General features: G+C 46.8%; 1 protein-coding gene, 1 long non-coding RNA gene and 1 pseudogene across 6 annotated transcripts in view; 1 reads left to right on the top strand and 2 right to left on the bottom strand.

Annotated features, from left to right (window-relative positions):
• The first annotated feature begins 4,733 nt into the window (after positions 1–4,733).
• EPHX1 (epoxide hydrolase 1) overlaps positions 4,734–23,473 on the top strand; it is a 48,592-nt gene continuing 29,852 nt past the window's right edge. The window contains exon 1 of one of the 5 annotated variants that reach the window (XM_033851299.2): positions 4,734–4,872. The gene's annotated coding sequence lies outside the window, so the exon portion shown is untranslated. Of the gene's footprint in view, positions 4,873–12,176; positions 12,303–12,951; positions 13,369–21,263; positions 21,690–23,473 lie in introns of those variants that run through there. The other 4 variants (XM_033851324.2, XM_033851280.2, XM_004323157.4 and 1 more) reach the window with 4 other exon arrangements.
• On the bottom strand, positions 12,092–13,986 carry LOC109547502 (uncharacterized). The gene is made up of 3 exons (XR_002173263.3): positions 13,331–13,986; positions 12,777–12,875; positions 12,092–12,231 (listed from the first exon to the last, which is right to left on the bottom strand). It is a non-coding gene; the product is annotated as an uncharacterized lncRNA (long non-coding RNA).
• LOC109547501 (small ribosomal subunit protein eS19 pseudogene) lies at positions 20,867–21,333 on the bottom strand (annotated as a pseudogene).

The following is a 23,473-nucleotide window of genomic DNA, read 5'->3' on the forward strand; positions in this document are numbered from 1 at the left end:
ATACAAATGAACTTATTTACAAAACAGAAACAGACTAACAGACATAGAAAATAAACATGGTTACCAAAGGGGAAAGGTAGGGGAAAGGGATAAACTAGGAATTTGGGAATAACATATACACACTACTATATATAAAATAGATAAATAATAAGAACCTACTTAAAAAAAATTTAAATCATCACAAGATATGCACTGGAAACTACAAAAGATTGCTGAGAGAAATTAAGAAGAGTTAAAAAATGAGTAATATATCTTATTCATGGGTCAGAAGAATTGGTATTATTAAGATCTCATTTTTCCCTAAGTTGATTTATAGATTTAATGCAATGTCAATTAAAATACCAGCAGGCTTTTTTTTTTTTGTAGAAATTGGTATGCTGATTCTAAAAATTTATATGGAAAGCAAAGGACCTAAAATAGCTAAAACAATTCTGCAAAAGAAGAATTAAAGTGAAAAGCTAGGTACTTCCCTGGTGGTGCAGTGGTTAGGAATCTGCCTGCCAATGCAGGGGACACGGGTTTGAGCCCCAGTCTGGGAAGATCCCACATGCTGCAGAGCAACTAAGCCTGTGCCCCACAACTACTGAACCTGCTGAACCATAAAACTTCCAGGAGAAAATCTTTTGGGTCCTTGGCTAGGCAGATACAATTTATAAAAGGAAAAAAAATGGACTTCAAAATTGAAATCTTATGTTCTTCCAAAGACTTAAGAGAACGAGAAGACAAGCCACATATCAGAAAAACATTATTTGCAAGCATATATCTGATAAATGACTTGTATCCATAATATATAAAGAACTATCAAAGCTCAGTAAAACTGGGCTTCCCTGGTGGCACAGCGGTTAATAATCCGCCTGCCAATACAGGGCACACGGGTTCGAGCCCTGGTCCAGGAAGATCCCACATGCTGCATAGCAGCTAAGCCCATGCACCACAACTACTGAACCTGCGCTCTAGAGCCCGTGAGCCACAACTACTGAGCCCACATCCCACAACTACTGAAGCCCATGTGCCTAGAGCCCCTGCTCCGCCACAAGAGAAGCCACCGCAATGAGAAGCCCGTGCACCACAACGAAGAGTAGCCCCTGTTCACCGCAACTAGAGAAAGCCTGCGCGCAGCAACAAAGACCTAACACAGCCAAAAATAAATAAAATAAAAAAAACCAAAACAAACAAAAAAACGAGTAAAACTGTCAAAACTCCCCTTGCCCCGCAACAAAAGTACACAAAAGATTTGAACAGACACTTAACTGAAAAAGTTGGAAAGATGGCAAATAAGCACAAGATGTTCAACATCTTCAGTTTTTAAGGAAATGAAAATTAAAATCACAAAATACCACTACAGATCTATTACGATGGCTAAAATTAAAAAGACTGACCATACCAAGTGCTGACAAGGATGTGGGACAACCAAATCTCTCATACTGCTGATAGGAATGTGAACTGTTACGACCATTTGGAAAACAGGCAGTTTCTTTAAAAGTTATACATACGTCTAATCATCCATTCAAAGACTTGTACCTGAATGTTCATAGCAGCTTTATTTATTAATAGCCAAAACACTATCAATAGACACAACTGAAAAGTCCATCAACAGGTTTTTGGATAGACAAATTGTGACACATCCATACATAGCAATACTATTCAGCAATGAAAAGGAATGAACTGTTTATACACACAACAAGGTAGATGAATCTCAAAATAATTATGCTGAGTCAAAGAAGCCAGACATGAAAGAGTACATACTAAATGACTTAACTTACCTGAAATTCTAAAAAGTGCAAACTAGTGTATAGTGACTGCAGATCAGTGGTTTCCTTGGGGAAGAGGGGAGATGTGGATGGAAGGGATTATAATGAGACATGAGGAACCTTTGGAGGTGATGGATATATTCACTATGTTAATTATAGTGACAGTTTCATGGGTGTACACATATACAAAAATTTGCGAAATTGTATATTCTGAATATTGGCAGTTTATTGTATACCAGTTATACCTCAATATGGTGTTTTGAAGAAAAGGAGAGAACCTCCTGAAAAAAACTGCAGTTAGCTGGCAGCCTCCAATTGCCACATCTGTGAGATTTGCTGCAGGTTCACACTGATATGTCACTCTTCCTGGGCTGTTCCCAGCCAGTAACTGACCATGGCAGGGATACTAGCACTGGGCCAGTCCTGCCCCGTATAGCCTGGCCAAGACCGAGAGCAGCACTGCAGGCTGAGGCTCTTCCTACCCAATCTTCCTTCCTCCCTGCTCGCCCTTCACAGGTGTCAGACCTGCACTGTGGTCTGAGGCTCTTTCCCTCTCCTGCTTCCTCTTCTGTTCACAGGCATTTCTGCCAATAGACCTTTACACTTATTCCATCTTGGTATATGCTTTCCAGAGGACTTGAGTTGATAACGGTATCTTCAAATGTGTTTTTGCTAATGTTCTGTTGGGTTGTTATTTCTTTAAGGGTTCTTGGAATGTTGGACAGGTTCTTTAACCTCTGTGCCTCAGTTTCCTCGGATGGCAGATAATAAGAACCTCATAGGGTTATTATGAAGATTAAGTGAATTAGCATTTGTAAAGCACTTAGGGCCTGGGACATAGTAATTTCTACGTGTTTATTAAATTAAAAAAACAGGAATCCTCTATGTTTTCAGAATGTCTTCTGTTAAATATGTCCCAAGCATTTTGCCCATTCTGTCATTCATATTTTATCTTTGTGTATGGATACTGTTCCGATCCCTTGGAAACTAATTTGTTTGTTATTGCTGCCATAACAGATTATCATAAATTTAGTGGCTTAAAAAACCCACACATTTATTCTCTTACAGGAACAGAAGTCTGAAGTGACTGAAAAAGGGCTAAAAGCAATCAGGATTCATTCCATCTGAGGGCTCCAGTGGAGAACCCATTTTTTGCCTTTCCCAGTCTCCCAAGGCTGTTCTCATGGAGCTCATGGCTCCATGCTGCATCTCCCTTCCTACCCGTACTCTGTCACCACATCTCCTTCTTGCTTTGACCTTCTTGACTCCCTCTTATAAGGACCCTGGTGATTACATTTAGTTCCCACCCAGATAACCCAGGATAATCTTCACATTTTAATGACATCTTCAAAGTCCCTTTTGCCATCTAAGGTAACTGTCACAGGTTCTGGGGGTTAGCTCAGGGATGTCTTTGGGGGAACCACTGTTCAGCCTACCACAGATACCTTTTGCCACGCAGAAGTTTCAGATTTTGATATAGTCACTTACTCTCTTAGTCCGTTCCTTTATGGTTTCAGTCTGACACCACTTTTCTTGGCATTCATGTACATGCAACCCAGAAATGCAGGGAATTCTAAGCCTGTGAGGTTCACCCTTGACCAGTGAGGGATGGCACTAATACTCCTACTTTTTGCTCCCTGTGTGGACAGTTCTGAGAATCATTTTATAAATCTTCTCAGAAGGTCCGATAGAATCAAGCGCCAGTTACCCAGGGCAGTGGTGTAGTTGAAAACGTCCTCATATTGTCTTTTCCCCCTTTACATTTTCACCTCCCAGCCCTCACTCCTATCCCTGGAATGACTTCCCAAATAAGCTACTATAAGTAAGCCTTTGTCTCAGGCTCTGCTTTCAGGGGAACCTAGATTAAATGAACAGAAAAGACTCCTGGAAATTAAAAACATGACAGCTGAAGTGAAAAAGTAGAAGTGGGAAAAGAAAAAATTGCAGAAATACCTCAGAAAATGGAGCCAAAAAGAGGCAGAAAAAAAGGCAAGAGTAGATAGGAAAAACAGCTCAAGATTTGGATATAGGAATTTCCTAAAAAAGAACATGGAGTGGAAGAAATCATCAACAAGATTATTTAAGAAATTTTTGCAAAATTAAAGGACATGAATTTCCAGACTGAAAGGGCCTGCCTAGTGCCTTGCATGAGGGTGAAAGTAGACCAAATATCAGGACCTGTGATCTCAGAATTTCAGTATAATGGTGATAAAGAGAAGCTCCTATAAGCTTCCAGAGGAAAAAGGTGGAGAGGTCTTTATTTTTAATTAATTAATTTATGTATTTTTTACTGCTACTCTTCATTGCTGTGTGTGGGCTTCTCAGTGCGGTGGCTTCTGTTGTGGAACAGAGGCTCTAGGCGCACGGGCTTCAGTAGTTGTGGCTCGTGGGCTCGGTAGTTGTGGCTCGCGGGCTCTAGAGCGCAGGCTTAGTAGTTGTGGCGCACGGGCTTAGTTGCTCCGCGGCATGTGGGATCTTCCCGGACCAGGGATCGAACCCGTGTCCCCTGCATCGGCAGGTGGATTCTTAACCACTGCACTACCAGGGAAGTCCCGGGGGTGGGGGGTGGTTCTTTAAAAGGATCAGAACTTTTAAAAGGATCAGATGCCTTTAAAAGGCATCAGAGTGGCTTTGGACTTCTCATGGGCAATATTAGAAACTAGAATATGGTGGAGCAATGCCTTCAAAATTCTGAAGGAAAACTGTTTCCATCCTGTTTAACTGTATTCATCCAAACAGTTAAAGGGAAATATTGAATAAAGACATTTCCCAGACACAATTAGATTAGGTTTTACTGAGGTGGCCCTCCAACCTCAGTATCTTGAAAAAAGTTTATTTTTTGCTCAAATTACAGACAGTTGTGGCTCCTCAGCAAATCGCCGGGGGCAGTAATCTACTCCACAATGTCTCAGAAATTTACCTCCCACATAACCTTTTTCAGGAAGTCACTCAAGGAGGTGTTCCTCTAAAATGGAATGAATCAAGAAAGACGAAGACATGGGATATAGGAAGTGGATACCTAACATAGGAGACAGCAGGAAGGAATCCCCAGGATGGTGGTGAAGGGGGAACTCAGATGACAGCTGTGCCGCAGGGACGGAGCCACCAGACCAGATCAGAGGTAGGTCAGAGGGCTCCTGAGGCACTTCTTTAAGAAAAGGAGAAAAATCTGATGTGAATGAATTTACTATGAAGGCATGTATTTAACTGATAGAGAGGTCAGTGGTGAAGTAGTGATCGGTACACAGAAAACCAAGCAAATTTTAAAAATATTAATTCTAGGGAAAACATCATGCTACACAGGAAAAGAAAATCATAGTGATAATAGCTTGGCCCTGAGTTGCCTTCAAATAATGAAAACACTGAATATTAAAATATAACTAAAATTGGGGGGAAGGAATACGGGGCGGATGGAAGTTCCCTAGGGAAGTCAGTTGAAGAGCTAATTTCCTTATCTGTTGAAGTCTTCAACAGGTAGTGCCTAAGATGAGGTTAAAAAAGAAAAACACTTAAGTATACAAATATAAAAAGAATCAGTTAAAAGGGTTAAACCTGGTTTTTGCTCTTCAAGGAGAACAGGGGATGGAGGTGGGGGAAAAGGGCTGAAACTGCTGTTGTCTTAAAACCGTGTAGAGCCAACTGAGGCTTCAAATGATTGACTCTGATTAAAATACTGAGTTTAAATAACAATCTCCCCATCCTGGGCAAAACAAGAACGAAATGATTCTCATACTCAGATAGGGCATCGTCATAATGCAGTGTCCAATGCAGGCCCATAGAGGGCTCAAGAGGGCCTTGACTTCCTTTGAACTTTGTGTATAAACTGTGTTTACAACTGGCTTCTTTACTAAATTCTTCTGTTGACTTTTGATCTTCATGAGATAATATTGTTGACCTTGAAGTCCTGGGAATATAGTATAGTCAGTGATCTCAAGAAACGTGGGAGAAAGTGGTCAGTGTGAAGTAATTTAAAGGAAGGATTGTTCAGTAAGAATGTATCCTTCCGCCTTTCTGTGGACATAGGAAAAGTGCTTTAAAAAATCCAACATTTTGCATCTTTCCTCTTCGTTTGCATCTTTTTGTAAAACTATGAAATCTATTTAAACCTAAAATTTGGGCTTCCCTGGTGGCCCAGTGGTTGAGAGTCCGCCTGCCGATGCAGGGGACGCGGGTTCGTGCCCCGGTCCGGGAAGATCCCACATGCCGTGGAGCGGCTGGGCCCGTGAGCCATGGCCGCTGAGCCTGCGCGTCCGGAGCCTGTGCTCCGCAACGGGAGAGGCCATGACAGTGAGAGGCCCGTGTACCGCCAAAAAAACCCCTAAAATTATTTTCTATTTGAGGTGACTCAGTACATACTACTTTATTTTGTCATTCTTGATGATCTCCCAAAAGATATCCTTGTAAATTATCTTGTCTATTGTACACGGGCAAGTTTCTAGAAACTGGGGGTTCCATTTGTGTTTCTTTATTGGTTGTTTGGTTGTGTTGACGGAAAAAATCAATAAACCAATCTACAATAGGAGTAGAAAAGAGTTTTATTTGAGCCAAACTGAAGATTACAGCCCAGGAGACACAGATTCAAGTAGCGCTTGAATTGTGTTCTGCCATACTACAAAATGGAGGAGGCTTATGGAGGCAAAGACTGCAAAATTACAGGAGCTGTTTGTCAAGAATTATAATTGGAGCTGGCAAGAAGCAAGGTTGCCTGCCAAGGAAGGATTGGTTGTTGTCCCAAATGGTTGCATAGTTACAAGGGGAGACCTTGAGACCGTGAGGTTGCAGCTGGCAGCTATCAGATATTGTTTTGAGAACGGATGGTTGTGTCCTTGAGTCTGATACATTTCAGAAAATCTAATTCTTAGTAATCCAGGAACGTGTCTGAAACAGTGTCCAAAATGGCCACTCAGCTCCATTTTGAAGGCTTGAACCACAGTTACTCCATTTTGATTTTTTAAACTGCATTCTTTGTGTTAATGGTTAAAGCAGATGTACAATGAATGTTTAATAGGCCACAAACAAGCTGTCCTTGTTAGGCTAAAGTTCAAGTTAAATCATGTATAAGCCAGAATAAGTTCTTATACCTCACTATGTGAAAATCTCTTCCATTAGTTGGGGTAGCACCGTATGCTAACAGATGACTGTTAAATATACTTGATTATAAAAATGATGAGAAATACAGATATGAAATAATTCTGTGTAATTGATTTTCTTACAAAATGCTCTCTCTTTAGGGCATTTTGTAAAATAGCCATTTGGTATCCTCACCTCCACTCTAAAGTCCCAGGGGATCTGTAATCTGTTCATTTTGAGGTAGATAACACTTTTGTGATGAGTAGCAGGTGATATGAGAATCTAACTCTAATAAAATACATACAGGGTCTGATGCAATCAATAATCTTTCAGTTGGCATCGGAAAAGGAACTTACTGGTAAGCATCCAGAGAGCAGAGAGTGCAAGGCAGGAGCCCCATGGTGAATAAATGTGAAGGAAAAGTTTGAGTGGAAGCAGAAGTAAACAGCAGTTTATTGGAACTGATATGAGCCTGGAATTGGGAAGAGTGCAAGTCATGCTTTAGAAATCTAGGGAGAAATGCAACGAATCTGGAGTGTCCGATGGCCTTAGAAAATAATATTTTTAAATGAATTTCTATTTTTATCTGTACATGGTTATTGAGCAATCAAATAATCAAGGCTTAGAATAAAATATAACAATCCCCTTCCCTCACTTTTCTCATTCTACTTTCAAGTCTTTTGGCATTTACCTCTGAATATCTAAATAATATGCCTATAATGCATATTTCTTGGTTTGTCAATTTTAGACATGACCTATTGATTTTTTCTTATAATAAAGACTTAAGTATTATACACCTGGCCCTACTGCTCCCACTGCATCCTCCCAAGATAGTAACAATAACTTTGTGTTAAATCATTAGTGGTTACCTAATGATGACTATGTAAATATGCCCACTACCCAGCCAAGCAGTGTACCATGATTAGATTTGCTTTCTTGAACAACTTTCTGTTTTTCCTGTTGTTAATCATTTTCCTCCTTCACTTATTTTTCTATCTTCCTATCCTTAGTTTTTTTCCCCCTAAATAAGCCATCAGATCTGACAAATATCTGTTCATGTTATTTCCCAAAAAGTTAACTCAGTTAGTATATAATTTCATTTCTCCCCTGGAGACCTGCCTCCTAGCCATTTGTCTTCCTCTTTCAATCTGGACAGGTTGCTTTCTAAGCCTGCTGCACAGTTGTCAGCCCAGGACTCCTATTGCTGCTCCTTTATTAGATGCCCTGTTTCCCAAATACCATGTCTTCCCCTTTCATATTTGACCCCCTTGTTTTGCTGGAGCACATCCTCTAGTAATATCCCTAGAAATGGGTGCATGAGAAGTAAAAATATATTTAGTCCTTATATGTATGAGAATGTCCTTAATTTGCCCTCACACTTTATTATATAATTCTTCTTTGGAAATAATTTTCCCACAACTTTTGAAGGCCTGGCTTCACTATTTTATGGCATCCAATGTTATTGCTAAGAAGTCTGAGGATATTCTGATTATTGAGTCTTTGTGTTGACTATTTTTGGTTTTTTGGGTCCCCCCCAACCAAAGCTTTTAGGATCTTCTCTTTTTCTTTAGTATTCTGAAATTTCACAGTGACTTGCATTGGTGTGTTCTTCTGGCTTTTTATTGTGTCTTTTTAATCTGGAGACTCCTGTGCTTTGGTTTGGGAAATATTCTTGGATTATTTCTTTAATAATTTCCTTCTGTCTATATTCTCTTTTCTCTCTTATGGAGCTCTTATTAGTCTGGTGACTTCCTGGATCGATCTTCTGATTTTTCTTTTCCTTTTTTTTTTTTTCTTCCACTGTCTATCTCTTTGATTTGTGTTCTGTTTTTCTGGGAGAATTCCTCAACTCTATCCTCTGACCTTTCTCTTAAATTTTTAATTTCAAAAAGTGCATTCTAATTCTCTGCATGCTTCTTTTTTAATTGTGTCCTGTTCCTGCTTCAATTCATTTTTTATCTCTTTGAGGATATTATAGTTTCTTCTGTTACCTGTGAGCACTTTCTCTCTCTAGTTTGGACTCTGCCTTTTATGTGGGAGACTTTTGCCAGTGTCTGGTGATCTTTTAACGTTTAGGAGTGAGGCACTAAAACACCATTTGGAAGTTCTGTGTGCGTGGGGGGCAGTAGCCTGATTGACCTCAATGGAGGGTGGTCAGATGGGGAGCCAGCTGTTTTGTTATGAGGCCCCCAGATGTCACTATCTGTGGCTCTTTCTATCTGTGGCTATTTTCTCCAGGACGGCTCATTTAGTTCAAAGGCAGATCCTCTGCTTCCTGCCTTGGGATTATTACTTGGAGACAGTGTTCTGTGAACTCAAGTGGGAAGGGGCTGAGGAGGGACTCACAGGTTAATGGGAAGACTTTCACTTGGTTCTACTGTTTTCAGTCGGTGCCTCATCCCTGTTCTACTTGGGCCTAGTGCCCCTGGGGTGGAAGCCTTTCAGTTCAGTCTCCAGAAAATAAACCCCTGGTCAGCCACAATGAGGGAGGCCTGGTCGCTGGCTTAGACTATGAACAAGGGACAGGAGATATAAATTCTCCTTATACAAATTTTAAATTAATCCTCCTAGGGTTTTTTTCCCCCCAATGTGTGTGTGTGTGTGTGTGTGTGTGTGTGTGTGTGTGTGGTAAAATACACATAATATAAAATTTATCATCTTAACCATTTTTAAGTGTACAGTTAAGTAGCATTAAGGACATTCATTTATATTGTCATGCAACCATCACCACTACCCATTTCCAGAACTCTTTTCATCTTGCAGAACTGAACTTCTATACCCATTAAACAGCAATGCTCCACTATTGAGTCTTTGCCTTGCGTTCTCGGCACACCCAGCAGGAACATGCAGGGACACTCAAGGTCTATGGCAGATGACCATTTCCCACACCATCACACCCCTGCCTTCAGAGACTCCCCATACCTCTAGCTCCTAAGACTTTGCAGGGCTCTAAGGCAGGAATTGGCAAATGTTTTCTGTATAAGGGTCAGATAATAAATATTTTAGGCTTTACAGGTAACTACTCAACTCAGCTATTGTATGAAATCAGCCATAGACAGTATGCAAACAAATGAGTATGACTGTACTCCAATAAAACTTTATTTACAAAAACAATTTACAAAAATAAGTTGTGGGTCCTGTGTGGCCCATGGGCTATAGCTGAATGATCTCTGCAAGACTAGGGCAGGAATCTGCTTGCTTCTGATTGTAAAAAGCTTTTTAGCTTTATCTGTTCTGCTAAGTCAATCATCTGACTTTTCATCTTACAAAAATCTGTTGCCATTTCTCCTCTGCTGTTATCTTTTCTCCCAATCACCTTCTCCTGGTGGAATTTATAGCTTTTCTACCCCTCTGTAGTTATTTCCACGGCGTTTTCAGTAGGGAACTGAGATAAATGTATATGTTTATTTAACCCACATTTTTTAAAACTTTTAATTTCAAAATAATTTCAAACTTACAGCAAAGTTGTTGCAAGAATAGTATAAGGAATTGCCATATATGCTTTACCCAGAGTTACTAGTTGTTAACATTTTGTTGCATTTGCTTTGTAATTCTCTCTCTCCATATATATATATATGTAGAGTATCTATAGTGTATGAAATGAAAGGACATTTCAGCCCTGACTCCTTAAATAATTCAGTGTGTATTTTCTGAGATCAAGGATATTCACTTAGAAAGAATTCATTCTCAAAATCAAGATATTTAACATTAATATAATACTATTATTTAATTTATAGATTTTCTTCAAGTGTCCCCAGTAGTCCCAATAATATTCTTCATAGAAATGGTGTCTGGTCCAGGATCCAGTCTAGGATAGAGCGTTGCGATTTGTTTTTATGACTCTTTAGTCTCCTTTCATCATGAACGTTTTTATCTGCCTTTCCTTTCCTTTCATGACATTGACATCTTTGAAAAGTACAGGCCAGTTATTTTGTAGAATGTTACTTAATCTGGTGTGTTTTTTTTCCTGATGTTTCCTCATGATTAGATTTATATTATGCATTTTTGGCATAAAAGATGTTTCCTTCCAGTGAATCAGGAATTGATCTACAATTTTTAGCCAAGATTGTTCCCCCCAACACATTATTCTTCATTCTCCCTGATGTACCTGGAAACTCTCCAGAAGTTTGTACAGAAGAACAGCCTTTGTTCTGACTTTTAAAAATACATAATTTATTCTAGAGATCACTTTATACCCATTCTTTCACTCCATAAACCTTTCAACAGCTTTTGACCAAAAGCTGAAATCTGATTGCCTAAATTTTGCCCTGCTGAGTTGGACTCAGTGCCTTATTTATTTACTGACTGTGTATATATAGACTGTACTTTGAAATATCTTGCACTGTCCTGGATTCCATATTCTAATACTGGAGGAATATCTAACCAAGGAGGAGGATATTAAGATACAGGAGTGAGGAGTGAGGTTACAACCTCAGTGCAGTTTTTTTATATAAAAATAACAGTTTTCTTGAGATATAATTCACATACCATAAAATTCAATAATTCACATACCATAAAATTCATCCTTTTAAAGTGAACAGTTCAGGGCTTCCCCGGTGGCGCTGTGCTTAAGAATCTGCCTGCCAATGAAGGGGACATGGGTTCGAGCTCGGGAAGATCCCACATGCCACGGAGCAACTAAGCCCATGAGCCCGCGAGCCACAACTACTGAAGTCTGCCCACCTAGAGCCGGTGCTCCGCAACAAGAGAAGCCACTGCAATGAGAAGCCCGCGCCCCGCAAGGAAGAGTAGCCCCCGCCTTCCGCAACTAGAGAAAGCCCGCGCGCAGCAACAAAGACCCAACGCAGCCAAAAATAAATTTTTAAATTTATATAAAAAACTAAAGTGTACAATTCAGTAGTTTTTAGTATATTAACAGAGTTATGGTGATACACCATCACCAATATCTAATTTTAGAATGTTTTCATCATCACTGCAGTTTGAAGAGTAACAAATTTGAGTCCCTTGGTAAAATGGCCAGAGGCAGAGCAGCTTCTGTCTGAAAGATGTGGGGGAGGGATGGAGGGATCTCACAGGCTGCACGTTTTCAAGAAGCACAGAGATGCCAGACACTGCAGGGATGAGAGAAGGCTTTTGTAGGAGGGTGTGGAATTAAAGAACAGTAGGATTTCATGTTTGGATGCAGGAGAGCATCCTTTCCAGGAATGCTGCACGAGCAAAGGTTGGAGATGTGATTGAATTGAGTGTGTTTGTTAGCCAGGAACAGCCTCTCTTCACTGAAATGGAGAGTTCTTGGGCCAGGGTGAGCAGTAAGGTTGGAGGCCAAGGGGGTGAACTTTATCCTGAAGTTGTATACAGGGTGACAGTGAGAAGTTTAATATCCCTGTAACAGGCCCTGGTTCTGGTCTGCTGGCTGTGATCTTGAGGACGCCGGGTGTTGAAACTGCATCTGTGAGCACATAAAAACGGTGTCGGAGGAGTTGTGAGGCGGTGATGAGGAGCGATGACAGAGGTGACAGGGTAGGTTTTCTAAGGATGAAGGTCTGGGGATTAAACGCTTGTTGCAGAAGTCAAGAGCCAAGCATCCACTGGCCTGAGCGCCCAGCTTCTGCTGAACTGAAGTGGATTGATTAAGCGTTACTGTCCAGGGGTTGAACTACCCGTTGTAGACCTAATCCTCACCACGAAGACCTCTTTGGGTTTTGTTTGTTTGTTTTTGGTTTTGTTTTTACATCTTTATTGGAGTATAATGGCTTTACAATGTTGTGTTAGTTTCTGCTGCACAACAAAGTGAATCAGCTATATGTATACATGTATCCCCATATCCCCTCCCTCTTGAACCTCCCTCCCACCCTCCCTATCCCACCCCTCTAGGTGCTCACAAAGCACCGAGCTGATCTCCCTGTGCTATGCGGCTGCTTCCCACTAGCCATCCATTTTACATTTGGTAGTGTATATATGCCCATGTTACTCTCTCACTTCGTCCCAGCTTACCCTTCGCCCCATCCGTGCCCTCACGTCCGTTCTCTACGAGTGCGATGAAGACCACTTTGAATGGGTCGTACTTTCACCCAGACTAATGCTTCTCAGACTCTGTGTGTTGAAAGACAAATTTGTTTGTTTTTAAATTTCCCAATCTGTCCTGGACCAATACATGTGTAAAATACAATAGCAATGAACGGCTAGAAATATGAAACAAGTCATACAACGTGCAACCTTCGGGTTTGTTTTCTGATTCAGTGGACAAAGTTACTGCCTGAGTTACTAAACACTTCGGCTTCGTTTCTGTCCTCGGGTCCGCGGGCAGCACTTTGAGAGCCCTCTTCCAAAGCAGAGGCGGAGCTTAGGCAGGTGCAGAGATTCGCCCGGGTCGCTCAGGTTCCAGGGGCGGAGCGCGACTGAACCCGGGTAGCCTCGCCGCCCTGGGCCCGGCCCCGGCCCGCCCCTCTGGGAGGCCGAGCCGGGGCGGGGTCAGCGTGGTGTTGGCAGGGGACGCGCGGATAGGGAGCAGGGGAACCCGGGGAGCCAGAGCCGGAGGGACCGCGTACCTGCTGCCGCCAAGCCCGGGAGCCAGGAGCAGACGACCGTAAGCGCCCGGGGGCGTCGTGCGCAGTTTCCGGGGCCCGGGCGGCCGTGACCGCGCTCCCGGGGTGCAGGGGCGGATCGCGATCCCGCGGGCTTGGGGACGCTGTCGGCCGGCGCCGTCCGGCCAGGGCTCCAGGGAGACTTCTAGACAGGCCTCCGCTCCCGCCCGCTTCCCCGCAGCCCGCAGCTCCGTCGAGACCTAGGCTCCGAGCGCGCCGCTCGGCCCCCGCCCCCTCTGGCCCGCAAGCGCTCCGGGCTCCGGGAGAGGCCCGCGTGAGCCCTGCGAGCGGGCTCGGGCCAGCGGGGGAGAGCAGCGGGACCCCGTTGCTTGGCTCTCCTGGAGAGTACCGCTTCCACGTTGCGTCTGGGTCACGCAGTGCAACTGCACTTGTTTGTCACCGGAGTCCTAAAACCGATCTCAGGTCTCTTAGCTGAGACGTGCTCTCTCGCCATCTCCGTGCGCCGCTCCAGTGTTTCTCTCCCTCCCCTTGCTCTTCTTTCGGGAGAGAAGGCCAACCTGCTCAGCTCAGCGCAAGGGAGAGGAAACCTGGGCCCGGGGTTAAGAGTTCACCATGTAGCAGGAGCCCAGGGATGTGATCAGTGTAAGCGCAGCAGAGGCCCGAGTCTCCTTTAGCCTCCCTCCCCGCAGGAAGCTGGGGAATTTAAACCTCCGGCCCCTCACTTGCCCGGCCCTTCTGACGCCTAAGGGGTGGAGGCGCGGTCAGACTCTAACAATGTTGTGATCCTAGTTTTGACTTATTTTGAAGCTTCGTCCCCCACCCTCTTCGCTCTCCTCCACTATATAAACTTCAGGCTCCACAAAGCCTGGGTGGGCCCCTGGCGCCCGGATGCGCAGACAGCCTTCTCTCTGCCCTGCCCCACCTCCCCGCGCTGTAGCTCCGTGCCGGCTCCGCCGTGGAGTAGGGGGGACTTCTGCATTCGGCACCTCAGCACCCAGTACATCGGATTCACGAGCTGTTGCGGGAAATTGCTGAGAGCATTGGGATTTATGCCTGTCTCAGTGCCGCTCCGCAGACTCCTCTGAATTCAGCGTTAAAAATAAACTTCGGCAAGAAGCGGCACCGCTCCGGGAAGTAGCATTGTCTTCTGGCATGGTGGTTGCTTCCTTCAGGGAGTGGGGGCTTGGGGACGTTGTAGGAGCCTTTCACTAGCCCCAGCAGGTCTGATTTAGCAAAAAGCAGTTTTTCCTTCCCACATGTCCACACCTAGGCGTGGGCAGTGCGAGCGTGCTGACCACTGTGTGTAGGCTCTGCCCCTGCACCGGGGCTCAGCAGGGAGCATGCCTTCACGGAGTCTACCGTTCTGCTGGGGGAAAGATGGACGATACGCACAATAGATTTGTAAAATATAAACTATGTTAGAAAGCGATGTGGGAGCAAAATACAGCACTGAAAAGAGAAGTGGGGGGGCGGGTAAAAGAAGGCCCCCCTGAGAGGGGATATTTGAATAATACTGAGGAGTAAGGGGGTGGCAGACTGCTATCTGGAGTGATGGTGCACAGGTCAAGCAAGTGCAAAGGCCCCATGGCAGGCATGTGGCTGGCATGGATGAACTTTATATCTGTGTTTGCTGAGTGTGGGCCAAGCTGCCACCAGGGTCCTTTGGTGTGAGTGGGCTACTGGATAAACTTAACTGGCTCAGCCTGAGAACAAGAGGCTCCCCCCACCTCCAGTTCCAGGAAAGGAAAGTCTTGCATGGGAAATAACTGCTCAGCAAGGCCGCCAGGGTGAACTTCAACACCACCTGCTCCCACCACATGCTCCCTGTGTAATCCCACCTGCCTCCCGGCTATCCCTTAAGTGCATGGGCTGGTACAGACTTATGGGAGTGGGATGTCCGTGGTAAGAGACTGAATGGGGCCTCTTTGGGCAGAGGGACCTTTAGAGAAAGGGCATCGGATCACTGGAGGAAGTGGAGTGCCTCCCCCAGCCCCCTCCTGTAGTGTCCTCGTTCATGTCTGAGGTCTAAATCCAGCACCAGCTGGAGGGCACAGGGGGCCCCCATGTTACCAATACACGGTGACCCTCCCATCGACATAACCTAACATGCCCAGGCTTAGTGATTGCTGACTTGCACCTTGACTTTCCTTCCAGCATCCTGGCCTAGCCCAGACATGGGAAGGCGGGGGCTGCCCAGATTCCAGTTTTCCATCCTTGAGCTGAGTTACTCAAAGACATGGAACCCAGCTGGGCTTACAAAATAAGGCAGGGCTCAGTGTGAGCTGCTCACTACTGCCGAAGAAGGAGCCCAGAGCATACCCACTCAGGCTGGAGTGGACACAGACAGAACAGGCCTGTGGTGACTTGAGGGGTCTCTAGGATCCCATGCTCAAAACCCACCTCTGACAGGACCATACATCCCATCATAGTGATTCATTCCTTTGAGAGGTGATACAGTGATGTGGAAAGAGAATTGGCATAGGAAGACTATCTGGCTGGTATCCCAGCTCTGCCAGTAAGTTCCCCTCTGGGGACCTCATCCATGAAATGAGGTTGGGCTATATAATCTGCAAGGCTTCTTACAGATCTAATATGTGATGATTCTGTGGTTAAGAATCCAAAGGGATCTTCAGAAAAGGAAAGAGTTTACTGGGAAGCTGTCAGTTTTGATGGGGCCTAGGTGGTCCTGCAGCCTACGCCGGGTTCGCTGCGGGCCGCGTCAAATAAGAGTGAAGGGCCTGGCCAGGGTGTAGGAGGCAAGACCCCAGGCAGAGGTCGAGGGCCCAGGGTGGAGGCAGAAGAGTCACTACCCAGGTCAGCTGGCCCCACGGGTCACCTGTGGGCTGCTGGTGGGTGGTTCTTGGCCCGAGCCTAGTGGTTTAGGAGCAGAGGCTCCAGGGGCCGTACGGTCAGGTGGGGAAGTTGCAGCAGGGAGATGGCACCCCAGCATTTCCCCCAAGAGGGAACCAAAGCTTTGCCAAGGATCCAGCCCCCACCCCCACCCCCTTCCCTGAGGAGGGAGTGCTGGACGCTCTCTTATCAAGGAGAGAACGGCTCGATCCTGCCCTTGGTTGCCTAAGTGAACACGCCATTGTGCAAACCAGGTTCAAACCGAAACTGCCTCTTCTGCCATCAAGGTTACAGTTGGCCCTCCATATGCCTAGGCTTTGAGGCCGTGGATGTGGAACCCAGCCGTACGGAGGGCAGACTGTACTCTGCCATTTTATATATGGGACCCGAGCATCCACCGATTTTGGTATACGGAGGGTGCTGGGACCAATCCCCCACGGATACTGAGGAATGACTCTATGTTTACTTCCTGAGGGAGGTCATCGTTCATCCTTTGTCACCAGAGAGCAGCTATTTTCACTGTCTGAAGTCTAGCCTGTGAACATTCCCTTAGACAGGCTCAAGGACCTGCAGTGGAGTCTTCCTGTCCACTGGACCCCATGGTCTGTCTTGGCTTTGCTGTCAGGCAGCGGGTACCGTTCTCATGAGGAGCCATTTGAATGCACAGTCCAGCTACTGCTAAGCCACACCTGTTAGGCTCAACTGAAAGTGCTTGCGGTAGGAAAAAAAAATGCTCTTCTATTTGGGGATTTCAAGGACTTTCTGGAGGAATCTATAGCTAATGGGAACCATGGGTCTTGTCCCGAGTCAAGAGCAGGAGTTTTTACTACCTTTAGCGTTTGGGAAGATTGATAAACAGACTGAATCGAAATATCTTCTTGGCCCTTGCAAGCTGGGTTAACTTGGGCAAACTGTTTAGCCTCTTGGAGCTTCATTTTTCAATCTCTTTAAAACAGAAAACAATTACGCCTTACTTCTTAGGGTTATCGTAGCACAGGAGATGCTGTGCTTACGGAGTCTTCCCACCACCATGTCCAAGTCCAGGGCTTCTTTGGGCTTCCTCAGAGGAGGTGGTGCTGCCCAGACGCGTCCTCATATTCTGGAAGGGTTCTGAGCGTCCCCGCCGTGGGCCTATCGGGCTGGCTGTAGCCAGGGTGTGGCCTGCGCTGTGAGCCGTGAGGGCTGCAGGAAGCCAGTGACCAGCAGCGGGAGGCCAGGTGCCTCTGAGTCAGAGACCCGTGTGGTGCTTCTCAGTGGCTGGGCGTGGGCCTTCCCCGAGGACCACCATCTCAGGGTGTCCCCCGGCGGCTCAGCCTGCCACTTGGCTTTCCAGGTGGCATGAGTGGCCTTTGCGATACTGGGTGCGACTTTCTGATTGTACTACCCTTCTTGTTAGAACTGGAGAGACTTGGACCTTTTGGAAAGTAAGAGAAACACTGATTCCAGCACCAAGCTCCATGATTAACCCCTGAGTGCCAAGGGCTCAGGGAAATCTGACGCTCTTACCAACTCTTTAGGAGAAAATGGATGTATTTTCCTGCTTTCCGGGTTTTCTGCCTGTGAACCAAGTTGTCGCTGTGAGGACGCAGGAGCCGGCAGGCTGGCCACCAGGTGGGGGATGGCGGCCCCCTGCCCTCGGCCGGGTCTGTGCCCCCTTCCCACAGGTGGGTCTCAGGGTCACAGTGATACTGTCAAGATGGAACACCTTAATTTCAGAGTTGCCCCCTGGACCTTTGGTTGAACTTCAGAAGTACTTTCAGCCTTTTTTGACTTTTTATTTCTTTTTGCAACCTAGACATTTCCACAAGCAAACTGACCTCACCAAGACACCAGCAACCCAGAATATTCCTCTGAGCTCAGACTCTAGTCCTTAGGGCTGCAGTACGTGAGGCACAGGGACCCTTTCAGTGCGTTTCAGACAATAAAGCCAGCTCAAATGACTGTGCTGTGGCCCAGCTCGCAGTGCTATCCTGTTACACACTATTGAGGAAGCTTCCAGACTGGGAGCACGTCGCTGAGGAAAAGCAGACTTGGGGAGGGGAGGGAGGAGAGAGAGTGTGGTTAGTGGTGGAAAGGAAATCAAATCGGTGTATTATACACCTATATAATAGGCCCACGCCTATTATCTCCTGAAATAGGAGTCTTTCTCTCCTCAAATAGAGAATGTCACGTATTGAAATTCCAGGAAGGTAATGTTTTTTCCTCATAGGCAGTGAACTGTGTTCCACTTGGGTTTTTTCTCTGGTAATTTAAACCAGTGGACAACTTGACAGAATGCGAGATGGAAAGGATTCAAATGAAACTCCCAGAGCATGAGTGTGTGAACCCTGCAGGGTGGAGAGAGTCTGCTCCCCACTTGTGTTGTTTAACTAAAAGTCTGCATGGCAGCTTGTGTAAATGAGTTTGTGGTGGCCCCTGCTCCCCCAGCTCAGGGGCGTTTAAAATCTGTGGAGGTCAGCATCCCCTCTCTGAAGGTGCTCTGGGCCAGGCAGCCCACCCATATGATTCCCCCCCTTCACCCATCCAGACCCTCCTGGCAGGTGCTGAGGCTGCCTTCACTCAGGCCCCAGAGCCGAGAGCCCCCTCCTTATCCTAGGCCGTGCTTCCCTCACTTTCTGCCTTCCAGCCACACTGGCCTTCAGGCATCCTATCCGCCCTGGAACCCTCTGCCTTTCTCTCTTTCAAGGATCGCTCCTAACTTCCCTTCTTGGTTCAGATAACACTTCCTCAGGGAAGGTTCCCTCAGCTTCAGGGTAGGCCTCTCTCCCCGTCCTTTAGTGTCCTCAGGATTTAAAAACAAAAAGCGAATGCCTGTGACAGCTGTTCCCTGTGCGGCCACTTTCCCTGAGTTCATTCAGTAAGGGATGTACTTTATTCCACCCATTTTGCAGGTGTGGAGACTGAGGCTCGGAGAAATGAAGACACTGGCCTAAGTTTACCTAGGCTATGGCTGGTAAGGGATAGGGCCAGGATTCAAAGCAGGCCCTGAGTGCCTGACCACCAGCCGAGCTGGCTCCTGAGTCCATAAAGATTTTCATCAGATCAGATCAGCAGTCAGTAATTGTATTCTTTCTGTCTATACAGGTGTGTGTATGTGTGTGTGCATATATATATATATATCTCGTTGGGGGCATGGGGATGGGGGCAGGGGGCGGGGGTGACCCTCCAGGTCATACAGTGATGTGCCTTCACTCAGGCCCCAGAACAGGGTTCCCCATAATAAGGCTGCCCCCCCACACTGTTTTTACTTTTTTACTTCCCCTTGTTTTTGCCTACAAACGACATGTTTCTTTTCCTGCCAGGCTGCTCTCCCGGGGCTTGGTTCCAGATCTTTCAGGGAGATAAACATGGCCCTTGTCCTAAGTGCGGAGCATTCTAATCTGTCCAGCCCAGCTGACCTTGCCCATGGGCCTGGCCCACCCCAGCACCGCTGGCCACTGGGGTTCCGAGAAAAGCCTGTGGGTGGAGAGGCTGGTCACGTGCTGGGCTGTGCAGAGTTGGGGAGGCCCTTCCCCCAGGGTATTCCCCCATCTGTACTGGGCCAGAGTGGTCTCCGCTACAGTGAGCTTGCCTGGGAGTTTCGGGCATCGCTGTTGGGGAGCCTCTGGGAGCCCCAGGCTTTGGCCAGCCTTCGGTGCACGTTGCTTGGAGGGACGTTCCTGGTCTGGGTGGCCTTCCTTGACATGCCCACCTGGAGTGGAAGGGAAGCCATCTGTTTTCCCCTTTCTGCTGGATATGTCTCTCCCCAGGGAGGAGCAGCAAGGCTGGGTAGGGCGGCGAGGGGCCGAGGCCGAGGAAGCACACAGACCCCCAGCCCTGCCTTTCTCTGGCCTGGAGTCGGGGGGCACACAGTGTACCCCTCTGCCCCGCGCTTGTGGACCACTGGCCGACTACTTCCCCAGAAGGAACACAAGGTTATTACGCTCCTGAGTCTGAATCCCTGTCAGGAAGACATCAGACAACAGGCTGGAGGGAGGAATCCCCCGTGCAGGCCACAGCTGGGCCTTCTCCTGGGGCTCAGGTCTGTGTCCACCCTCTCGGCCTCTTCTCTCTCTTTTTTTTTTTTTTTTTGCTGTATGCGGGCCTCTCACTGTTGTGGCCTCTCCCGTTGCGGAGCACAGGCTCCGGACGCGCAGGCTCAGCGGCCATGGCTCACGGGCCCAGCCGCCCCGCGGCATGTGGGATCTTCCCGGACCGGGGCACGAACCCGCGTCCCCCGCATCGGCAGGCGGACTCTCAACCACTGCGCCACCAGGGAAGCCCTCGGCCTCTTCTCTTGAAGGACATTTGGGCATCCAGCCCAAGGCCAGGTACATGGTAGGAGTTGGAGTTAGCTAGTAGCTTTCTATGACTTGGGGAGCATTTTCAGATTGTGAGTTTCTCACCACCTGCCTGGGTCCGAGGGAGAAGACTCTCCGAGGGCAGGCTGGCTGGCCCACCCCTCCCCCCATCGTGGTCAGCAGGATCCTGAGGCTGAGCCTCATCTTTTTAGATCCCAAACCCTGACATTTACAGTGCGCCTGGGATACCGGCCCATCTCTACAAACTAGGCTCAGAAGTAGGTCGTCTATAATTCCTCAAGGAGAATTCAGCCACTTTTTGCTCAAAAGGTCTGATCATTTTCAACGCTGTCATTCAAAGAACTTTTAAATTCATTCATTCAACAAATTTTTTTTTTATCACAAATTGTCAACAGCACTTCATTTTGTTCGAATGCTTCTTGTTGGCAGCTGCCACCCATCCAGCGATTCTGTCCAGATCTCTCTGTCCCTGAGGTGTCAGTTTGTAGCCCCCATCTTGGTCCTTTCCCACCTTTTTCAGCCCCTCCAGGGCTTGGAGAACCCGACAGACCATGCTCTCGGAGCCTCTGCCGAAGTGGCTGGGCATGACACCGTTTCCCTGACACCCACCATAGATCTTGGTCACGGAGCCCCTGCCCCAGCCCCGGGGCTGCCCCAGAGATACAGGTGCCTTGCTGTGGAAGCAGCTCATGTGTAGAGCCCGTTCTTATCGTAGGGAGTGAGCTCTTTATGCTTGGCCGGCTTGACAGTGTCCACCCATTCAGGGGCTTTCAACTTCCTGGACTTTCGGAGGAAGGCTGCCAGCACTCTGACGAACTCCCGCTGGTTCACGTCTTTTACAGTAACTCCAGGCATCATGCAGCCTCCGAGCTGCCAGCCAGGGGAAAAGGCCATTCAACAAATATTTACCGAGCATCCAGTAAGTGCCAGGCACTGGGGACACAGGGGAGCCAAAGCAGCCCTAGTCTCTACCCTCAAAGAGCTTCCTTCCAGTGGGGGAGACCCCTACCAGTCACATAACGTCATGGACAAACGTGACAGTGACGAGGGGTAGGAAGGAGAGGTGCGTGGTGCTGAAATAGGCTTGGAGGAGGGACACGATCTGAAATCGGAAGGATGAACGCAAGTTAAGGAGCTGAGAAGGGACGGGAAGAGCATTGCAGACAGAGGGAACCAGCATTTCCGCGAAGCCCTGCAGCTGGAGGGAGCAGGTGAGCACACACGCCTGAAAGGACATGGGGGTCAGGGCTGAAGCCTGGGAGGGGTGTGGGCAGGTCAGACCACACAGGCCTTTAAGGTCACCTTAACCAGAGTTGCTTTGTCCCCAAAGTAGCAGGAAGCTATTTAAGAGTTTTAGCAGGGGGTGCGACAGAGTCAGATTTGCATTGCCAAAAGATCGCTCTGGCTACAGAGTGTATTGTGGGGGCAGAGCAGGGGTGAGTGGACCGGCTGTAGTCCAGGGAGAGACGGGCACCTGGGCACCTGGGCGGGGTGGTGGTGGTGGAGAAGGATTGGGGATATAAGTTGGGAGGTAGAGCTGCCGGAACTTGCCGAGAGATTGGATGTGGATGAAATGGAGGAGGGGGCTTTCAAGGACATCGCCTGGGTTTTTGGCTTGGCAGGTGGAAGGTGGCTACTGCCAGCTACAGTGAGAGGGAACCCCAGAGGAAGACAAAGTTTAGGGAGACAAGTGCAACTTCAGATGCACTGGAGGAGGTTTTGAGACATTGAGGAACTATCGACTTGGCAGGTGGGTGCCTGGGTCTGGAGCTCAGAGGGGGTCTGGGTTAGAGATGCTCATGTCTGTCATCTGTCCAGAGGTGGCAGTGGGAGCCATGTGCACAGAAAGGACAGCCCCGTTTGGACACCAGTTCTTCGGCAGCCAGTGTTTCTCCCACAGCCCAGCCAGCTTTCTTCACCCTATTTCACATGTTCGCCAGGCCCCCGGCCCTCAGATGCCCGTGGGTTTCTGAGTTTCCGGATTCACCTTTGTCTCCAGGGCTTCTTGGCCACTGGGAAGTCACACCTCAGCTGCTGAGTGCGTTTGCGCAGTTCTGGTGCTGCGAGGTGTCTGACTCACTGTTGGAGCTGGATTACAGGGAAGACTCACTCTTGTGGTTGTCCATATTTTTTAAATGTATAATTATTTTGTTTTGGGGTAGATAGTACATGCATTTGGTAAAAAGAATTTTTTTTTTCAACATGCAAAAGCGTATTCAGTGAAAGTTTGTTTCCTCTTTGCTGTCTTTTGAGAACATACCTTTATGTGATTCGGGCAGCAGGAAAATGTTTATTTATCATATAAATGTTCCAGAGATGGAACAGTAATAGAGCACTGAAAATTTTGAAGACCGGGCATTTGTTCTTAAGAGTGTGCGCCCTGGGGGAACTTGATATATTTTCTTTCCGCCCTGACTTTCTCAATTAGTTGGGATTATGTTAGGCTTTATATAATAGAAAACTCAAGATAACAATGGATTAAACAATATAGAAGTTTATTTTCCTGTCATACAAAGGAAGTTTGGGAGTAAGCAGTCCAGGCCTGGGCTGGTGGCTCCATGGTGAATACAGGATCCTTCCATCATCTCTGATTTCCATCATCAAGATCACTTCATGGTCCAAAATGGCTACCAGAGTCCAGCCATCATGTCTGAGTCCCAGGAGGCATGAAAAGAAAGGGGAAGGGCAAAAGGGTGTGCTTCCCAGCTGAGTCAGGGCTCTCTACATAGTCTTCCACACACATGCAGGACCCATGTACTCTTGTGTAGGTTGTTCACTGGACAATTCATATCATCAACATCAAGGATTTATATTTTATTTACAAGTGCTTTCTAGCATATGGCAAAGCAGTATATTAGGTTCATCTTGTGATAGTATTTTGAGGAATGGATGCCTTTTCCTAATTCACACAAAGGTACTGTCTGGATCACAGATGGCTCTGCCTCAAATACACTTCCAGCTCTTTGTCAGCACCTAATCACCCTGTCATACTGAG

Source organism: Tursiops truncatus, chromosome 1, assembly GCF_011762595.2.
Source record: "Tursiops truncatus isolate mTurTru1 chromosome 1, mTurTru1.mat.Y, whole genome shotgun sequence".
In the NCBI taxonomy this organism is placed as follows: Eukaryota; Metazoa; Chordata; class Mammalia; order Artiodactyla; family Delphinidae; genus Tursiops; species Tursiops truncatus.